The sequence below is a fragment of the Diadema setosum genome, chromosome 11 (assembly GCF_964275005.1).
Source record: "Diadema setosum chromosome 11, eeDiaSeto1, whole genome shotgun sequence".
Lineage (NCBI taxonomy): Eukaryota > Metazoa > Echinodermata > Echinoidea > Diadematoida > Diadematidae > Diadema > Diadema setosum.
In genome coordinates this window covers 5,761,808-5,781,762 of record NC_092695.1, presented here as the reverse complement: position 1 = coordinate 5,781,762, position 19,955 = coordinate 5,761,808, and the positions used below count along the sequence as shown (strand labels likewise).

General features: G+C 36.5%; 1 long non-coding RNA gene across 1 annotated transcript in view; it reads right to left on the bottom strand.

The window, feature by feature from the left end:
- Positions 1-2,371: 2,371 nt before the first annotated feature.
- The window catches only part of LOC140235230 (uncharacterized), a 43,645-nt gene continuing 26,061 nt past the window's right edge, over positions 2,372-19,955 (bottom strand). Inside the window, exons 2-3 of the long non-coding RNA XR_011901688.1 lie at positions 3,580-3,662; positions 2,372-2,387 (exon numbers count right to left, since the gene is read on the bottom strand). This is a non-coding gene — a long non-coding RNA (uncharacterized lncRNA). The remainder of the gene's footprint in view (positions 2,388-3,579; positions 3,663-19,955) is intronic.

Sequence of the window (19,955 nt, the reverse complement as noted above, 5' to 3'; positions counted from 1 at the left end):
TTGGGGGGGGGGGGAGGGGGGGTGGGGCGTACGTGAAAGCATCCAACCTCCGTAACTTTGAAAAACTACAAGAATTTACTAACTGTTTACGAGAAGAAACTATGAAGCTGATCGTCGTATTACATAACATTTGTGGTCCCTCAGGGAGGAAAATGGTCATAAGAGATGTATTACGTATAAGTGTGATTAGCGTAATTAGATACATAAAATACATACGTAAGATCCACCACAAGATAACCACAGGATACTTTCTGCTCACTTTCAAATGCATCCTTGGTCTTGCTCCTACTTATCTGAACTCATAACCATCTGTTAACCTTCCCGGTACATCCTCCGCTCCTCACAAGGTATCACACTCAAGATGCTGGCCACACTTGGGTGATTAAGCATTTTAATCTGCTGCTCCCAAACTGTGGAGTCAACTACCCAAAACTCTCCGCAACCAGCAATCTCTCATCACAGTCAGGAAACATCTAAAACTCACTTGTTTCTTTTTGATCTCAAGGTAAAGCGCTTTTGAGCATGCGTGTATGGAATATGCGCTATATGCATGTATAATCATTATTATTACATGCGTATTATCATCATCATTACTACTACTATACTACTACTATTGCTATTGTTGTTGCTGCTATTGTTATTATCACAACTATCATAAAATTATTTTTATCATTATACACATAATTTCTAGACATTCACTACGCAGGGACTTTTAACTCACATACAGGCAGACTCATACAGAACCAAACAACATAATTAGATCGATTTGTGGAGAAAAAAAAAGAACCCCCCCCCCCCCCAAAAAAAAAAAAAAAAAAAAAAAAAAAAAAAAAAAAAACCTAAACACGTTCAAATTGTAAGAATTGATATTAATTTTCAGTAACACGTTTTTGTTTTTTTTTTTCCTTCACTATTGCTGATGACTCTCAAGGTTTGCAAATGTTGATCAGGAACTTTGACATGTATTTCAACTGGAATGACTGACTTTATTAAGCGGTCCAAAAACTGAGTGGTGAATCTGTCAAAATTACAAAGGAAGTATAGAAAAGTTCCAAAAGTTGAAACACGGACGAATCGGGAAGTGTATATCCGGTTGATGGCATTGTCTAAAACTAGAAAGGGCCTAATCATTGCTAATCATTCCCCTGCCACTCGGGCTGTCACGTTTTTAACATGCTTTATCTGCTTTTCCTATACCGCCAACTCTAGTTTGCACACATCTGTTCTCAAAACCCAGCCGTGCAGCTATCAAGAGCTCTGCAGAGCAAAAGGGAATCGTAGAATAGGCTATACTAATTACAGACAATCCTGCTTACAGCGGCCAACCGAAGGAGTTAAAGGTGACCCTTATAGACCGGTGGACGCCATACACAGGGTCTTCAAATGTGTTTTCTCTCTGGGAAATTGTTGCTAGTGGCCGTAATATGGCAGATGGCATGCTATAGACAGGAGGCCGCTAAGGCAGGTTTGACTAAATGACTTGGAGACAGAAATTGGGGCGTATCACTTAATCCAACAAACTGATCAACGCCCTCACGTCCCTTCCACCTAGCAGCCAATCAACACCGGGTTCCAGAAATGTGAATCACGAAAATTGCAACACCTGCTTGTCCATAACAGATATCTATATAACAATAAACGAACAAACAAACAAACAAGTAAGCGGTTAGGTGCCAAAATGTCAGAAAGTGTTTGTCACGTTCTTATCCTGTGCCATCCCATATGAATTTGTCGATTTTTTTCTTTTTCCCTTTTGCCGAGGTCAACCCCTCCCTATCCTCGAAACACCCACAACATGACCTTGCTCTATGTTCTGCTTTAACAGAATGGGTAACGCTTAATGTTACCTTTTGTTATCATGCATCAACTGCCAGGAAATGCATGAGATTCACCTTAGCTGCAAATTAGAGCAAGCAGTGGAGCTGCCAATTTGGTGATCTTGGCTTGGCCACCAAACATTCCGATTTTTTCTTTTTTTCTGAGTTGATTTTTGTTTTTGTTTTTAGCTAAACTAACAACGATATCAAATTGTTCATCAAATCGAATTGTTTTTATTTTGATATTTTGGAGCTCCACAGGAAACACAATAAATTCCACCATCTTTCGCCTTGACATGCGTGTACCATATTTCATACGATTCAATTCAATTCAAACTTTATTTTCATTTCTTTTTCCAACAGAATTTACAGAGAAATGTGCGAAACTTGACATGCATTTTATCGAATGATACACAGGCAGTCAGGTAAACGAAGTGGCATAATGATAACAATAATAGAAATAAAACGTATTCAAACATTTTGCAAAAAATAAATAATAAAAAGACTATACCTTGTGCTATGTGGGTATGCCTCAGAGTGAAGGTGGAAAGTGGGGTGAACAGCTTACAACTACAAAGGATGCAGAAATAAGAAAAGAGGGGGGGAAAGAAGAAATGAAGTAAGGTAAAAAAAGAAACACGAAATAGGGAGAAAAGAAATGAGACAATGCGTACAGGTTATGCCAGACGTTTGGTTTTTTTTTTTTTCTCCCTCTTTTTGGAAGTCCTTCTTTGTCTTGCTCAGTTTATATCAAAATATTTGGAATAATAACAAGACACCCATGCTTGAACGTAGACTGCATTAAAGGGGAAATTCAGTCCAAATATGAGTAAGTCTGATAAGAAAGAGTGAAAACTTACGAGTTCAACTGTGTAATTTGATCGAAATCGGATGAAAAATAAGGAAGTTACGACATTTCGAATTTGCGCTATTTTGGGGGAAAACAGTTCTTGAACATTCAATATGTAAAATATGGCAAAGTGAGCATGTCATTTCCTCACAACTTACCATATAGTTTGTACATAAAATTATGAAATTTCCATTTTTTCATCCAAACGCAATTATGCCCGAAGCTCAAATCCTCTAATATCTAACTGATCACTATTCTGAAGTTATTCAACCCGGAGTAATATGATGTTTCAGACTTCAATGACAGAAACAGTGAATATTTGTCTTTTTTTGTTTGTTTGTTGTTGTTGTACACGATCAATGGAAAATTGTTAGGGTATTACATGGTGATAACTCACTCATTTGCATAGTCATATACACTGGACAAGAACTGTTTTGCAGAAATCATAGCAAAACTTCAAAATGTCATAACTTCCTTATTTTTCATCCTATTTCAGTCAAATTTCTACCGTTGAACTCGGAAGATTTACTCTTTTTTTATCAGACTAACTTATTTTAGGACTGGATACCCCCTTTAAGAGACATGATTAGGAGCATTATACACTTTACTGGTATTTAGATAATAATAATAAATACAGCATTTGTAATGCGCCTTCGATCTAGTAGCCTAAAATCTGAGGGACGTAATTATAAAAAGAATAGCATACATCGTAGTCATAATTGTACATAAGAAGGTTGAAAAAGAAGAAAGAGATAGATAGAGATGTACACCCAATGAGCAATTATCTGATATTTTAAACAAAAGAAACTCATCGGCTGGAACCTTGCACACTGGTGATCAAACATCTCGTCCAAGCATGAATGTTGTAAACATGACTCATTAAAACATAAAGATAATGTGGTTTTTATTTACCCAGGGCAGTGTTATAGCGTCATCACATCTCTTCCTGTCGGCATTGTGTCACCCCTAGATCGCCAGGTCCCATAATCTGTTCACTTGGGTCAAGAGGGACAGTGCGAATAGTAAACTATATGTCTCATTTTCTCTCAACTTTTCCCTATCCGTTTCTGTCTTTCTCTTTGTGTCGTCCCCTTCGGCTAAATGATATTGAAAATGCTTTAAGTTCAAGTTGTTTATCTGCATGTGTATGTGTCATGTCTCTTCAGTTAGAAAAAGGAGAATGTTAAAAGATATCGGACTATTACAGTATATCGGACAAAGGCCGTCATCCCAGTCAATTGTCTCTTTCACCCGTACATCTTGAGTTACGTTGAGATGTATGTTCGAATACACTGCAAAAACATCGGTGTTAGATTGAACACCACGGGTGTTAAATCTAACACCGATCAAGTGTCAATAAAGGACCACACCCACAGGTGTAGAAAGTATGTTGTGATGGTGTTGAAAAGTGTTCACCTGGCACTTCATGGTGTTAATTTGACACTGCAGCTGGTGATATTTTTTACACTGGGCGCTGGTGCTAATTCAACAATGACACCGCATGGTGTTGATTTGATATTGCTGGTGTTAATGTCAATGGCATAACACCCGCCAAGCTTCAATAGGGGACCACACCAACTGGTGTTACTGTGGTGTAAATGTGTTAACACCTTTTTTTTTCAAAAATCAAGTACTTTATCGGAAAATTCTTGATCGTCTTGTTGAAGTTCAACATCAACAAGAAAAATAGTAACTAAGAAACTATTAAAAAAACAATGTCATATTTTGAAGTGACAACCGGAGGTGTTGATCTAACACCACAAATGAGCACCGAAAATTTAACACCAGCTCGGTGTTTCATATTTAACACAGGACTTTTGCAGTGTATCATCATACACTGCAAAAAGTCCGGTGTTAATCCAGGTGAACACTTTTCAACACCATCACCATATACTTTCTACACCTGTGGGTGTGGTCCTCTATTGGCACTTGATCGGTGTTAGATTTAACATCCGTGGTGTTAAATCTAACACCGATGTTTTTGCAGTGTACATTAAATGATTGCACATCAGTTACTTTTAAGTACTCTTGTTAATATTTGACATGAAGATTGTTCATTTTGTTGTAATGATTTCATTATTTTGTGCAGATAGAGAAATAGTGGCAGTCCTTCTTCTGCATAATTTCTTGGGTAATTGTTTGCAAATTTGGTAATACAATATATATTTGGTAACGGAATCAATGTATACATTTTTTTTTCTCCTTTAATTATTTACGAAGTAATCTATATATTGATGTTTTCTAAAGAATTACGAAAAGAATTCTGATTCATGTATGAAATTATGTTGAAGAAAAAAAAATAAATCAAATCCAAAAATAAAATCAAATAAAACAAACTGAAACTAGAACTGAAACTGCACTTGCACAGTACCTTGTCCGAGAATGTTTGCCTCAGGCTAGCCTTTTGACAAGGTCTCATGACTATATAAGGACTGTGGTCATAATCTCAAGAGCACTTCCCTTTCTGTTTTGGTTTGGTTTGGTTTGGTTTATTTCTGCATTGTCTTTCTCCGTGTGCAATGACAAATCAATTCAAGTTGATTCAGAGTATGTGCAAAAAAAAAAAAAAAAGAAAGAAGCAAAACATACCAATCAATACAAAAGTTGTCAACTTCATAATAGCAATGTCCTTAATACATACATATACTGTAGTCGTATGTAAAAACAAACAAACAAACAAAAGAAAGCAATACAAGGGACCGTCATCATGAGCAGGGCTTGACGTGGATGAGGCCCTATCAGAAACAATTTCATGAAAGCACCAATAAACCTATACACACGTAATAAATCAACTGTGTACAGCACACATAATTATTTCTAAAGAATAGCGGCTGCCTTCAAACTTGTTCAAAGAAAGACGCAGCGTCATTGACTACATCACTTATTATAAAAGTGTGCTTGTGTGCAAGTGGCAGTGTGTGTCGTGTGTGCAAGTGACGCTGCAAGACAGTGTTTTCCAAGGTGAAGATCTAGAGCTCCCTTCTATACCTGGCGCAGTCTATGTGGCACTTGGTGATGATGTGAGTAGGCATACCAGGCAATTTTATCAATTGTAACGTGTGCAGTGTCATTTCTCCTCAAGCTGTGATACAGTACAAAACAACAACAACAACAACAACAACAACAACAACAACAACAACAACAACAACAACAACAACAAACCAACCAACCAACCAAGCAAGCAAACAAACAAAAAAGTGATGTACGAGAGTTTTTCTGAAGGCTATATAAAATAGCGTCAGTAAAAATGCGCATTTTTGTCTGTATCACTGATCTCTACTTATATACGCTCGGAGGTCAGAGGTATTCATGGATACCTCAACGCTATTCATGAATCGACTGTACCAATTCTTGTATGTGTGTGTGTGTGTGTGTGTGTGTGTGTGTGTGTGGTGTGTGAGGGTGTGTGGTGTGTGTGTGTGTGTGTGGTGTGTGGGTGTGTGTGTGTGTGTGTGTGTGTGTACAAAGTGATTCAACCTAACTTTGTTCTTGTCCAAGTGTTACAATGATACATTATTACTTCCTCAATGAACATTTTGCTGTGGAAATCATGAATATCATCAATAGGGAATAAGAATACGGTATCTCCCATGACCCTAAAATCAATAGACTAAATGCAAAAATTAGGTTTTGATATCACCGAGAACATGATCCAGTAATAATGATATGATGATGATGATAATCATAATGATGATAATGATGATGATAATGCTAATGATAATGCTAATGATGATGATAATTTATAATAATAATGATAATGATGATGATAATGATAACGGTAATGACAATGATATTATAATCATAATGATAATGTTAACGATATAATGATAACGGTAATGGTAATGATAGTGTTAATGATAATGATAATGATAATGAAAATAATGATAATAGTAATGGTAATGATAATGATAATAACAATGATGATGATGATAATGATAACGGTAATGATAATGATAAAGTGATGATGATAATGATAATAACAATGATGATGATGATAATGATAACGGTAATGATAATGATAAAGTGATAATGATAATGATGTTAAAGATAATGATCTAAGTGCATTGACACAACAGGAAGTCGCGTAATTGAAATGAAATGAATGAAATGAAATTTATGTACCAAACAAACAAACAAACATCGTCAACAAAGTCACAACAATGAATAGCTGAAATAGTTTGGCAAAAAGAACTGGCAGTAGCGTTCAGGCTAGTCGAGGCCAGTCCTTTCAATGATATAGATTATAATACTGTATAACGTATTTACAATATACAATAACGTTATATCACAATAACGTATTTACAGAAGAATTGTTGAACATATTTACATGTTTTCATAGGGGATCGTTTATACTATAATTGATAACAGATACTTTCGCAATCATATCTGAAAACATTTATTAAAAGATCAAGACTATCACACTTGTCTTGGTTCCCTTGGTGGTATATTATGATTCGTCTATGATGATGTTGCTGCTTCCTGCGATGATACCCATGATGACGACGGCAATGGTGACGATGATTTCGACGACGATATAAGCTATCAATGATTATTCAGCTTCGATTTAACAAACAATCATAAAACGATACTTGTGGTTAATAAAGTAGCAGTCACACCTTGAAAATTTGCAAAAGAATTTTCAAGTCGTCTCCGTTCCTGGTCTATGCCCTATAGTACAGAGCTAGTTCGGTTTACCCGTCGCAAGTCAGGTACCAGTGTTCCGACCCCGAGTCGAGTCTCCCGAACATCAACGGAAGCAAACCGGCAAAACTCATGGATTTGCTGATCCATGCAAGTACTCTGATACATGACAAGGAACACATGAGGAGGACAAGGACCTCGAGGACGAAGAGATTTAAACAAAACTTATGTCCAACAATCGTCCATCCAAATGATGCATTTCTATCTGATGGAGCCCATTCGATGTTTTGCTTAGTTTTTTTGTTTTGCTTTATTCTCTTGTGTTTTTGTTTTTGTTTTTTTAATGTGAAAGACTCCCCCCCCCCCGAACTTTTCTGCATAACAAGCAAACTCTTTGCGGAAAGAGAAACTTATCAATGTACACAAACGGAAGCAAACGGATTTAAACTTTTTGAGATAAACTAGTCATGGTTATCAGTGTTTTGTTGTTGTTGTTGTTGTTTCATTTATATCACTCGTTACATTTTGGTTCGAAAGATTGAAGTTGGCATCAGGTAGAAATGTAGTTATATAAATAATTAGTGAATGAATATTGTGTGCACCCACATAATATAACAAACAAACAACCATCCTTGGGCAAAGTATTCCTCTTTGTTATCTTCTTCTTTTCGGGTAAACATGATACTCTGAATGAGAATGGAATAGGGGGAAATTAAGAGGTAAAGCGAATATGAGGCAACAGCCTCGCTATAACCCCTCTTCTGGTTTGCTGATTGAAACACTTTAAAAGCCCTATACTTCTTTCTCCCATTTCTTTTTATTTGATTTTATTCATTTCTCCATACCATGGACACCCATTTTCTTTTGAAGGATAGGACCCTTTTCAGTACAATATACACGCTTGAATAAGTTTCCCCTCGACAGGGACAATAAGTTACCCCTGCTATTTTATCATGCAGATTATGTGGCAATACAATGGGCAATGTGTTGTGTATCAGTCGTATATAGGTCTACGAAGATCGCAGCGTAGTGTATACTGCAAAGAGGCACGACCCACTTGCCTGTCAATTCTTCAGCCATTGGTGCAGCCCAAAGAGTATAGACCCTTCTCGTGCAAAGCCTGTCTACTTGTGGACGAGCTCTATGGAACGCCATTAAGGAAACAATACAAAATTCATTTCACTCCAGCCAATATTCATTTCACTTTTAACAAATACATTTCACTCACAAACATTGATTTTACTTTTTATAAAAATACATTTCACTTTTCACAATAATACATTTCACTTTTAAATTAAAATTCATTTCACTTTTCACAAAAATACATTTCACTTTTAAATTAATATTCATTTCACTTTTCACAAAAAAAATTTCACTTTTACATAAAGATTCATTTCACTTTTCACAAAAATACATTTCACTTTTAAATACAAATTCATTTCACTCTTCACAAAAATACATTTCACTTTTACATAAAGATTCATTTCACTTTTCACAAAAATACATTTCACTTTTAAATACAAATTCATTTCACTCTTCACAAAAATACATTTCACTTTGGCGTACCATATCACTCAGACGAAACCATTTCACTGCGCTAAAACCATTTCACTCTGATAAAACCATTTCACTCCGATAAAAAAAAAATACGTTCCTCTTTTTTCCCGGCCAAAAGGTGGCGCCAGTCTGAGAGGAGTCACAGTGCCATGGCACTTAGCACTGAGCTGAGGTGAGTGGCCGGCCAGCCTGGCTATGCAGTACCTAGATTTAGCGCGCTACGCTGGCGCGGAAGCGACGCGAGGCGAGCTAGCAGTCGACGGTCCTTGCCTCGGCCTCACTCACTAATATGCACGCTCGTGCCGTTACATGCATACTACATCGAGAATTGAATCTACGCCTGACTTGCTGAATAATTAACTTGTGTTTTACAACGCCTTTCAACAGCGATGTTGTGGGGTAAGTTTGATGTCCGACTTCTTGTGATCGACATGCTATTTTTTCCGGTTCAAAATGAGTATTTTTTTGCCGTTTGAATAGTATCTCGAAATTGACATAGTATTTTTCCTCTTTCAAAACATTCCCGTGTTTATAGCTGGCTGCTGACCCATCTAAAAAGGGGATTGATGTGACTTTTTGTTCATCAGGTCGGCAATACTTCGTGCTTTACGCAGATACCAAGATCGACGGTGCCCTAGAAGCATAACTTGTTAAAAATTAGGCCTGAAGATTGCATTTTTAGAGGCCAAATAATGTATTCTAGTCCTCCGGAAGGTCACGTGATCGCATCTAGTGCGGAAGGGGACTTTTTCGGACCGTAAATGCACCGTTGTTAACGGAGGTGCAGGGTCAGTCCCATATATTGAAATTAGCGTTGTTCATTCGCTCAATTGGAACTTCGTGATATCGTGCGTTGTGTACAGTGAGTCAGTGTAGGCCGGTGGCGGTAGGCCTACAATTGTATGTGGCGATGGCAATTTGTAAATTTGAATTTACAACTTATTCACAAAAATTGTACAGTGTACAATTTGTATGCTGTCTATAATAAACAGGGTCTTAGTCTTCATCTCTTAGTAGTTAATTATTCTTCTGGTCAGTTTATTCTGTCTTTATTTGTTACAAACTCAAAAGCTGCATCACTTCGGTGATCCCTCGCATTTATCCCCAAGTTGAATTATCCTTCGGGTTTATGCCAGGTTCAAGTGTGTGCGTGTGTGTCACACACAAACACACTGCTATAGCTTCTGACCACCCGAGTATTGAGAATTAAGGGTTTCTGGGACGAACACTGTACTAGGGCTTTCTATAGCTCAGTCGGTAGAGCACCGGTCTAGCAATCCGGAGGTTTCGGGTTCGAATCCCGATGGAATCCCATTTTCTTTGCTCACTTTTCCACTAGTAGTTAATTATTATATGATTTAGGCACCTACTCATCACTTTACAAACAAGAACAGTATAGATTCAATATTATTATTATTATTAGTTTTTTTTCTTTCGCATGGAGAAAGAAGGCACAAGAGCGATTCTAGTATTTGATGTAAACATAATTTTCATGACATGTTTAAGAGTTGACCTGGCTGCAATGTTAACACTAATAGAGTACCAGGCTATTTGAATTTTTCAAGTTGGTATACAGGTTGTCAGTAAATATAGAGATGTATTATTAGTCTTCCGCATCTACAATTTGTAACAATAAAGTTTACGAGGATGTCTGAATGAATGCAATTATTCTCAGAATAATATGAAGAGTTTGTTCGCAAAAACCGATAAGTCCATATTTGCCAAATGGAGATATTTGCGATTAAAGGTCAGGAAAAATAAAGAGAATACTAAGAAAATTTTTGCTTCTTTTGACCATAACTTCAAAAATGCCCTTTTATATGTAGTGACCAATATCTCATTTAAAAGGTGTTATTCTGTACTTTATGACAGAGACCGTACTTGAAAATCTTCAAAAATGGACTTATGGCTTTTTGCGAACAGACTCTTCATATGTTTACCATAGTACAGTGCATGTCTGTAGTTTCTCTCTGCTTGAATTGGGGTTTACTCCAACATAATGTTTTCGGACATGTTATTGTGAATAATGGTTTATAATATCATCTATGATTAATTTTCTCTATTTGTGTCACATTGTATATGTAGGTATCCCCAGTACCTGACATCACACCGATGGAACATGCATATTTAAGGTGATTCTCTTCTCTGTGGCCTCCAGGAAAATCTGCATAACATAAATGAGAAGATCTACACTGTCAGTTCTATAGTGTATTTTGTTTTCTTGGATGCACACGCACCATTCAATCTCTGACAGATTTTTATCAAGGAGAGCACTGCTGTTTTGCAAGCGCTGAGTGACTTCCTCACAAGAATAGAAACAACTGATTAGTACACCTGTCAACTTTTTCATTTCATTGAAAAACCTAGAGCAGTATGTGATCATGATAACCTACCTCAGAAAGGTGCTAAATATGTGATATGATACAATAGGAAGAATGAAGTTGATATACAATTGTAACATATTACAGTATGTTACTGTATATCAACTTCATTCATCTTTACGGTAACATTTTTAGTAAAGAGGATGTACATGTATATTCTTTGAAAAGCACGGTTGTTGTAGTAAATGTGAAGTTCGACCATTACAGATACATCAATGTGTGGAACTATGCAAGATAGTATATGTTAAATTATGTGCATTTAAATTACTTTGGAGTTTGTACAGATGGCAGAATTATGAGCCCTGATTAAACTAAAGATTATCCTTCATGATATTCTTGATAAATGTTATGGAAGCAAGTACATTGTACAGTATGAAGTAGTATCTGGACGTACAGCCATTACTCGACAGGGGCATGTCTTGTTGCTGAAGGTATGAATTTAATTTGTACATCATCACTGAAGCACTATAAGAGGTTTAGTTAGTACATGTATGCATGTTTTATTGCTAATATTTTGGTTGTGACCCATTGCAGAAGAGGTTTCAAAGATGTAAGAGTTCTGTTCGATCAGGAAGATACACAAGGTATGTCACCAAAAGGAATTGAACGGTCGAGAAAGGATAAGGAAGATGAAGATTTTGACGCAACAGTTAGATAGATGATACATTACATTAGTACTTCCCCCAAATCAACCAAAATTTTGAACATGTTTGCATTGAACGGGCATGCTCTTATTAGATACCTATAAAGAAAAATTGTGGACCTTGTGAAAGGTAAGATGAGCAGATTTTTATAACACCTGGGGGGTTTCATGTTGGCCTGTAGTCTACCCCAGGGTTGTCGAGTGTTGTTATTGGTAAGGGGTTCGAATACACATTTGTATCATTCACTCAGTCATAATCATGAAGAGAGTGACACACAGATATTTTAAATGTGTATGATACTGCTTTTGTACATGTACTGATACATGTGTATTCAGTTGACAGAGATGTTGGGATGATTAGTTTGCCTTTTGACATTTCAGATAAGATTATATACAGTCAATGCTAAAGTTGGGAATGAAAGATTTCTTCACATAGATGTTTTGCAAGATGCTATAAGGCCAAATCTAATCTGTCTGCTTCGATTTCCAGTAATATTGATGTTTTAAAGTTACTTTAAATTTTTTATCTGTTTAGTTTCCAGTAAGTGTACTTCATACATTGGCGGATCCAGTTAGGACCGCAATTGGCGCACGCCCCCCTTTATTTTTTGTTTAAACAAAAGAAATTAAAAGAAAAAAATGGGGGGAGGGGTGCATGCGCCCCCCTTTAATTTTGTAAACGCGTCCCCTCTTTACGGAATTCCTGGATCCGCCCCTGCTTCATATGTAGTATGTACACTTCTGAATTGTTGATGCAGCTGCCAGTTCATGTGTTTGAAACATTGGCAGTGTGACCAATAGATACATTGTACTTGCCTTCAAAGTATTTAAGGGCATATGTACACCTTCAAAACATTCTCTGCTGTTTGGACTGTCGATGAAGTTTATATATTTTGTACATATTTCATTTTGTTTCCAGTAAGTACACTTCATATGTATACATGTACACCTTCAAATTGCTCTTGCAGCTGCCAGTTTACTGTCACCCTCTATTCATGTGTGTGAAACCTTGGCGATGTGAATACTATAGTAGATACACGTATGTGTACCTGCCTTCAGAGTACTCAAGGGCATTTGTACACCCTCAAACATTCATGCATTTTGAACTATTAATGAAGTTATCTCTGTACATGTATCATTTGAGTGAAACCTTGCCAAAAGTGTAGATGGCATGTAATTTACAGAGTATTGCCTCAAAACATTTGTGGTATTCTTGCTTGATTTTATTCACTTACATAACATTCAAGCCATATTCACAACTGTTTCATGTTTGTGCAACATCGGTATCAGTATAGTTTGTTTATTGCCAGTGTCAAAATTTGCCGGCATTTTATTTGTACAGATCTGCTCCATACAATGTAGCTCTGCAATTGTTCAAACTACCTGGTACATTCATTTGCTCTTGTCTTATTACTGAGCTTCACCAGAAGAATTTTTTGTTGTTGAAATGTTCACTGTACATCACTATCGTAGTCAAGACAGACTGATCCTACTCGCGTTCCTCCATGTACTCACAAGACCGATGACAGTTGTACCTTTCGCAGGTCTCTTACATGCCACTTGGCTGGAGACTGAGTCCAATACCACCACCAAAAAATAAATTAAAAATAATTAATGAATGGATGAATAAATAAATGAGAGTTATAAATAAAAAAAAATAAAATGATCTAAAACTGCATTTGACTATATTGCTAAAAAGTAGATAAAACTGTAGACTGCTTATGCAGCTCTTACTATAGGTATTATTTTTTGTTGTTGTTATGTGTGTGATACATTGTCATGAAGATTGGTGGATACCTTGAAACTTAACTGCAATGTAGTTCTTTCAACACTTACATGTAATAAATAAATAAATAAATAAATATATATATATATATATATATATATATATGGAGATGTATATACATTTATAAAGAAAAAAAAACTTGTGGATTGTGCTCCTTTCTCTGTTGTTATTAATGAAAAAAAAAGGTATTTTATTAATTGATGAGATAATGTATGTAAATTTCTCTGACTAGTTAGGTAGGCCTATAGTAATAGAGTGAAGTAATGTAGTGAAGTCCTTGGGATCAACAGCTTTCTTTTGTTATATCAAAATGTTGTTATAACCAAGCATGTAAAAAAAAAAAGTGGATAATGTAAGCGGAATTTCGATATAATGTAACTGTGTTCACTTTAGCGGAGTGAACGGTATAAGTAGTGGTTATAATGTATTTGAGTGGATGCTTAGGATGCTTTGAATTGAGAGAGAGTGATGTGAATGATTGATGGCAGAATGAAACTGAGAATCAGACACTTCCTGTTGACAAAATCAGAAGGGTGGACAAAAGCAAACAAAACAAACATACATTGTATTATGAATAACAAGAACAAGACATATAATCAAAAAAAGAGGGGGAGAAAGAGAGAGAGAGGGAGGCCCAGCAAGAGGCTGTAGACTATTAGTACGTAATGTCTAATGACAGACACAAGTACAGTATATCACAGCTTGACGCTCGAAACTGACCACGTGTATTTACGCTGGGGTCGCTCATACAGTAACACACACGTACAAAGGCATCGAGGGCACACGTCAATTTCTATATGTGGGACAGTACAGTACTTTGCGATTTCGTGCCGAAAAAAAAAAGGAATGACATCCCTATGATATCAGCTGGCTGCTGACCCATCTACAAATCATCACACTACACTTTTAGGTATCATCTTAAAGCTGAATAAATTTCCTTTTACATGATATAACTTTTGTTGGTGCCCCACGATGAAAAAGAAGACTTTTAGGAGAATTTTAGAAGAATATCTGTATCCATTATTTCCGGAACATCTGCAATTAGTTAGCCACGAAGTTGATAATCTTTCATGTCGTTCTTGGAAAAATCAACAAGATAGCATCCAAGTTTTAACCTTTACCTATCAAATAAAAGAAAAATCATGTGAAAACGTAATTCAGTGACCAAGATATGAGCATTTCAAAACGATTCTCCAATCGCGCTCTCTATGACTTGCGGGGTCAACTCGCGTGCGGGGTCAACTCGCGTGCGAGGACTTGGATATTCTAGACGGGTTTTTTCGGGCTTGCCGACTGACTGGCTACTCAGTAAATCTAGGTACTGCATGCATAGCCAGTCGGTCAGCTGGCCGGCTACTCACCTCAGCTCAGTGCTAACAAAGTGTCATGGCACTGTGACTCCTCTCAGACTGGCGCCACCTTTTGGCCGGGAAAAAAGAGGAACGTATTTTTTTTTTGTATCAGAGTGAAATGGTTTTATCAGAGTGAAATGGTTTTAGCGCAGTGAAATGGTTTCGTCTGAGTGATGGTACGCCAAAGTGAAATGTATTTTTGTGAAGAGTGAAATGAATTTGTATTTAAAAGTGAAATGTATTTTTGTGAAAAGTGAAATGAATCTTTATGTAAAAGTGAAATGTATTTTTGTGAAAAGTGAAATGAATTTTAATTCAAAAGTGAAATGTATTTTTGTGAAAAGTGAGATGAAGTTTAATGCAAAAGTGAAATGTATTTTTGTGAAAAGTGAAATGAATTTTAATTTAAAAGTGAAATGTATTATTGTGAAAAGTGAAATGTATTTTTATAAAAAGTAAAATCAATGTTTGTGAGTGAAATGTATTTGTTAAAAGTGAAATTAATATTGGCTGGAGTGAAATGAATTTTGTATTGTTTCCTTAATGGCGTTCCATAGAGCTCTGTATTCCTCCTTTGTGGCCTGCATGCTACTTGGAACCTCCGATAACCAGGTTGTGTGTAGGGAAGCCCACGCAGTTGGTGACAATAGTGACGCGGTAAGTGTTTACAGCACTGAAGTAACGGTTTCTAATCCCTTAAATCACTCATCCCTGATCTCTCCAGAACACCCACATGCCTACTGAGAAGATTACAACTTAAAAGGGGATTATAATGTGCAATCTGGTGGAGAGACTTAGCAGGATAGTCAGGGCGTTATATGGCAGATAGTGAAGTTTATTCTTAGTTAGTAGCAGTGGCTCTGACAACAGAAAACAAAACTGAAACTGAGTAGCTTGGCCAAGCACTCTTACAGTGTATTTTTGTTTTAAAGAATAATATTCTTCATCAATGGGAAACATAATATACAAACAAATTTATACAAAACTCTATGGACCAATTTCATAATCATTTTCGTCAATGGATACAAAATTTATACCAAAACTTAAACTCAATTTAATACATTTTGATACACTCTGATACATTTTTTTTTTCACAATCCATATACACACTCCATATGCACATCTCTTCTCTTCTATTTTTACACTACTAAACCCTCATTCTCTTTTTAATTTTGTTCCTTCACTGCATTACAAATTTTATTAACTAAATCACTAATCCAAAATGCCTTGTTGTATGCCTTGTTGAATCGATTGAATTTTATGGGCCATAGTTTTTGGGCCCCCAATACCTCCTGGACTGGGCACCAGACAGTCTTCTGTCGCAGGTGCGTTGAACTCAGAAGGGGTTGTTGTGGCTTCCAAATAAATCTAGGCACCTATGTTGTTTTGTTCATGTTATTCCTTTGTTGTTTACTGTTCCTTCTCAACAATAGGTTATGCCAGACATGGGGCTTTCATTTTCTCTTGTATCTTGAAGCTTACATGCATGGTCCATAGTCCATGGAAAAGAATGGCCTCAGCTTAGAGGACTACCATTTGCAGATGGAACAAAAACTCATCATTACTGCTTCAAAATAGTTCTAAAATGTGAGTTAGGTACAGGAACACCCAATGTAAAAATTTGAACCAGTATAATCGATGTTAACCATTTTTTAAATATACAAAATGTGAACAATAGTTATGATAAAAATGTTTCCAGACTAAACCGTCTACAGTTATGGTTTAATGAGAAAAGTAGTGATATCTCCTTGTATTTTAGGCTTTATTGCATTTTTTTTTTTATGGTAGGATGTTTTGTGATACTTCAACTGACCTACACATGATAATGCATCAAAAGTGGATATCTTGAACACTTTTTAAATCACTGCTCCCAAAGGTAAACAGGACCATTAAGTAATTTTGCCATATCCATAACAACTGCTTTACACGTAATATATATCATTGCACTTTCGGAGGGTTGTGGTGCTTATTAGTTTGTGTCTGTATCTTAATTTGCTTCAAGGGATGAATTCATTACATGCACGGGTTTTGACATACTTTCCTTTATGCCACAGGGAGCCAATACAAACAAGCAAACAAAGTACTTATGTGAGGTAAATTGCCGAGGGGATAATCTTCCACTTCAGTGAATATGGACCCGCTAAGGACAATAAAAGATGATAGTAGTCACACATCTACAGTGACGCTATGCGGTAGCGAACTTAAAGGGATTGTACAGTTTTGGTTGAGACCTAATTTCAGGTTTATAACATTTTTTGGTGAGATAATGAGAAACCTCTTGTGAAATATGAAAGAGCATGTAATTCTATGAGCAATTCAACGTTTATTTGATGAAAATTTGTTTTGAAATGGCCGAGATATCAAAAAAAGAGTGATTCTAATAAAGCGTGGAACCAACACTTTCTTACGATCGCTTTGTTTTACTTTGTTTTTGGATGTTTCAGTCATTCCAAACCCGATTTTCATCAAATAAACTTTGAATTCCTCTAAAAATGATATGCTCTGTACTATATCATGAGTGTTTTCTTGGTATCTCGCAAAAAGTTAAAAGCCCAATTCTCATCTCCAACAATACTGTACCATCCCTTTAAGCTATATATTGTAGCAAAAAAAAAAAGCTGCAGAAAATGACGTTAATGTGATAACTGCCACCTGCGTCTTGTGAATAGCTATCTCCATAGCGAATAGCGGTTCTTATGATGTGATGGCCATGCAGCCAGTTATTTCCCTTCAGATTATTATACTCGAACTCATCCCCCCTAATCGGGTCTAGGGCAATTACCCCCTGGGCAATTACCCCGCACCCTTCCCCTGGCCCTTATCCTAATCCTAATCCTGACCCTAACCCTAACGCTAAACTAAACTCCTAACCCTAAACCTAACCCTAACCCTAATCTTTACTCTTACCTTACCACCAACCAGAAATTGGCCGGGGGGTAATTGCCCTCTGGGGGTAATTGCCCGGATACGCCCCTAATCATATGTTCAAGGTTAATTTGTTGTCAGGCTTCATCATAGACCAAAGTGCCTCAAAATTATTAATGTTCTCATTTGAATCAAATTCCCACCTTTCCAGGATCTGTTCAGACATGACATACACTCTACAACTAAAATCTTTTTAAACTTAGCTTGAATTCGAGCTGCATGCCGTTGTTCATCAGAAGTTTAGCGATGTAGCCGAGATGTATTGGCGATGTGATGTTGGCTTGTGCCAAACAAATTGTCACCTTGCTTCAATTCAAACACAATAAGACTGACACGCATGATGTTACACTGAGACCTGTCTTTGTATGAGAGTTATTACCCGTACAAGATGTAACCCTGTGACACCGTTTGCAATCTATAAGTTGTAAATAAAATGATAGAAATGACATGTACTGGTTTGGAGATTCCACTTCGGCGTTATACATTCATATTTTGACAGGTTTTATTCATACTTTGTTTGAGATCTTTGTTTTGTTTTCAGTTACTTTCGTCGCAATGGATGTATAGATGGAGTTCCAAAATAGACAATGAGAGATCCAATTTAACTCGTGGCATTAAGAATATTTAATCCTACAACTACAGACAGTTTATATGGAGTGCAAAACAGTTAATTACTACTTGTGCAAAGAATGACAGGTAGAAAGATACAAATACCGGTATAAGGAGAACGAAATGGGGAAGATCAGAGGGGGATTAATTGTTCCTGCTTGTGTATACCTGCAGTGACGAGTAACACAATTCCTTATTTTCATTTGTTTGCTTGTTGTTGTTTCTTTAAAGAAACCCAGGACGAAGACCGGCAACTTTCATCGCTTTTTAACTCAAAAAAGTCAATGTTGCTTTCCGTAAGACACTCATTTTGCAAACCTTAACGTGGTCCACTAATGTGTGTCAAAGTGCTATGTCTCCTTTATCTCTCAGCCCACTTGGTCAGTTTCCAACGTTACTGCAGAAGGAAAGTGAAATGTGTCCATGCACGGATCCCATTAAGTCAGGGGTTTCCTTCTCTGCCAAATTAACGTGCTTTAGAAGCAGACATTTCCCCCGATTCCCACTATAGATGATAATATATCTGTTACGTTTTGTAAAGGGTCGCGTATAAGAAAAGAAAATAAGATTAAACTTCAATCCACTCCAGCAACAATAATGTTGCGTGAGTTAAAGGTATTGTTTACCATTGAGAGCCGTGATTTAAGAAAAAAAAATGTTCGAGTATTCACTTTAATTTTGATGCATATTTGGCGGTCAGTGTTGTATCACAAGACATCCTACATATAAAAATTTCGCAGTAAAGTCAAAGATATTAGGAGATTCACTACTTTTCACAATAAACCATAAATGTTGACGGTTTATTCTAAACACATTTTATCATAACTATTGTTCACATTTTGTATATTCAACAGTATTTAATATTGATTATACTGATTAACAGTTTAACATTGGTTGTTTCTATACGTAACTCACATTTTAGAATTATTTGTAAGCACTAAACCTGGATTTTTTTTTAATCTGCAAATGATAAATAATTCCTTTTTTAGTGAGGGTTGCTATCTACCGAAAACTCGACTTCCAGACATTTTTGCGTACGCACCAATAGAACAATATACGTCACTGCCTTATTTATGCTGCATTATTTTGCTGTGAATAATATCACTGCTTCGTTGATTAAAATAATGTGAAAATTCTTATTTCCATAAATCCCATATTACGTGCGATGTCGGCGAAATATCTACCATTAAATTTTGTAATCGTGATTTGACTCCTTTTTTAAAGAAATGAATGTGAACTGCATAGAGAGACGGAAGCTTCCTTTTGAATGTAATGGTCAGCCGATGGGTGACACATTTGCTCCTGCGACACTTTTCTCCAAGGACTTATTGTTAGGGTTAGGGCCCATAGGGTTGTGATAGGATTTTAGGTTTAGGTTGATGTGAAGATTAAGG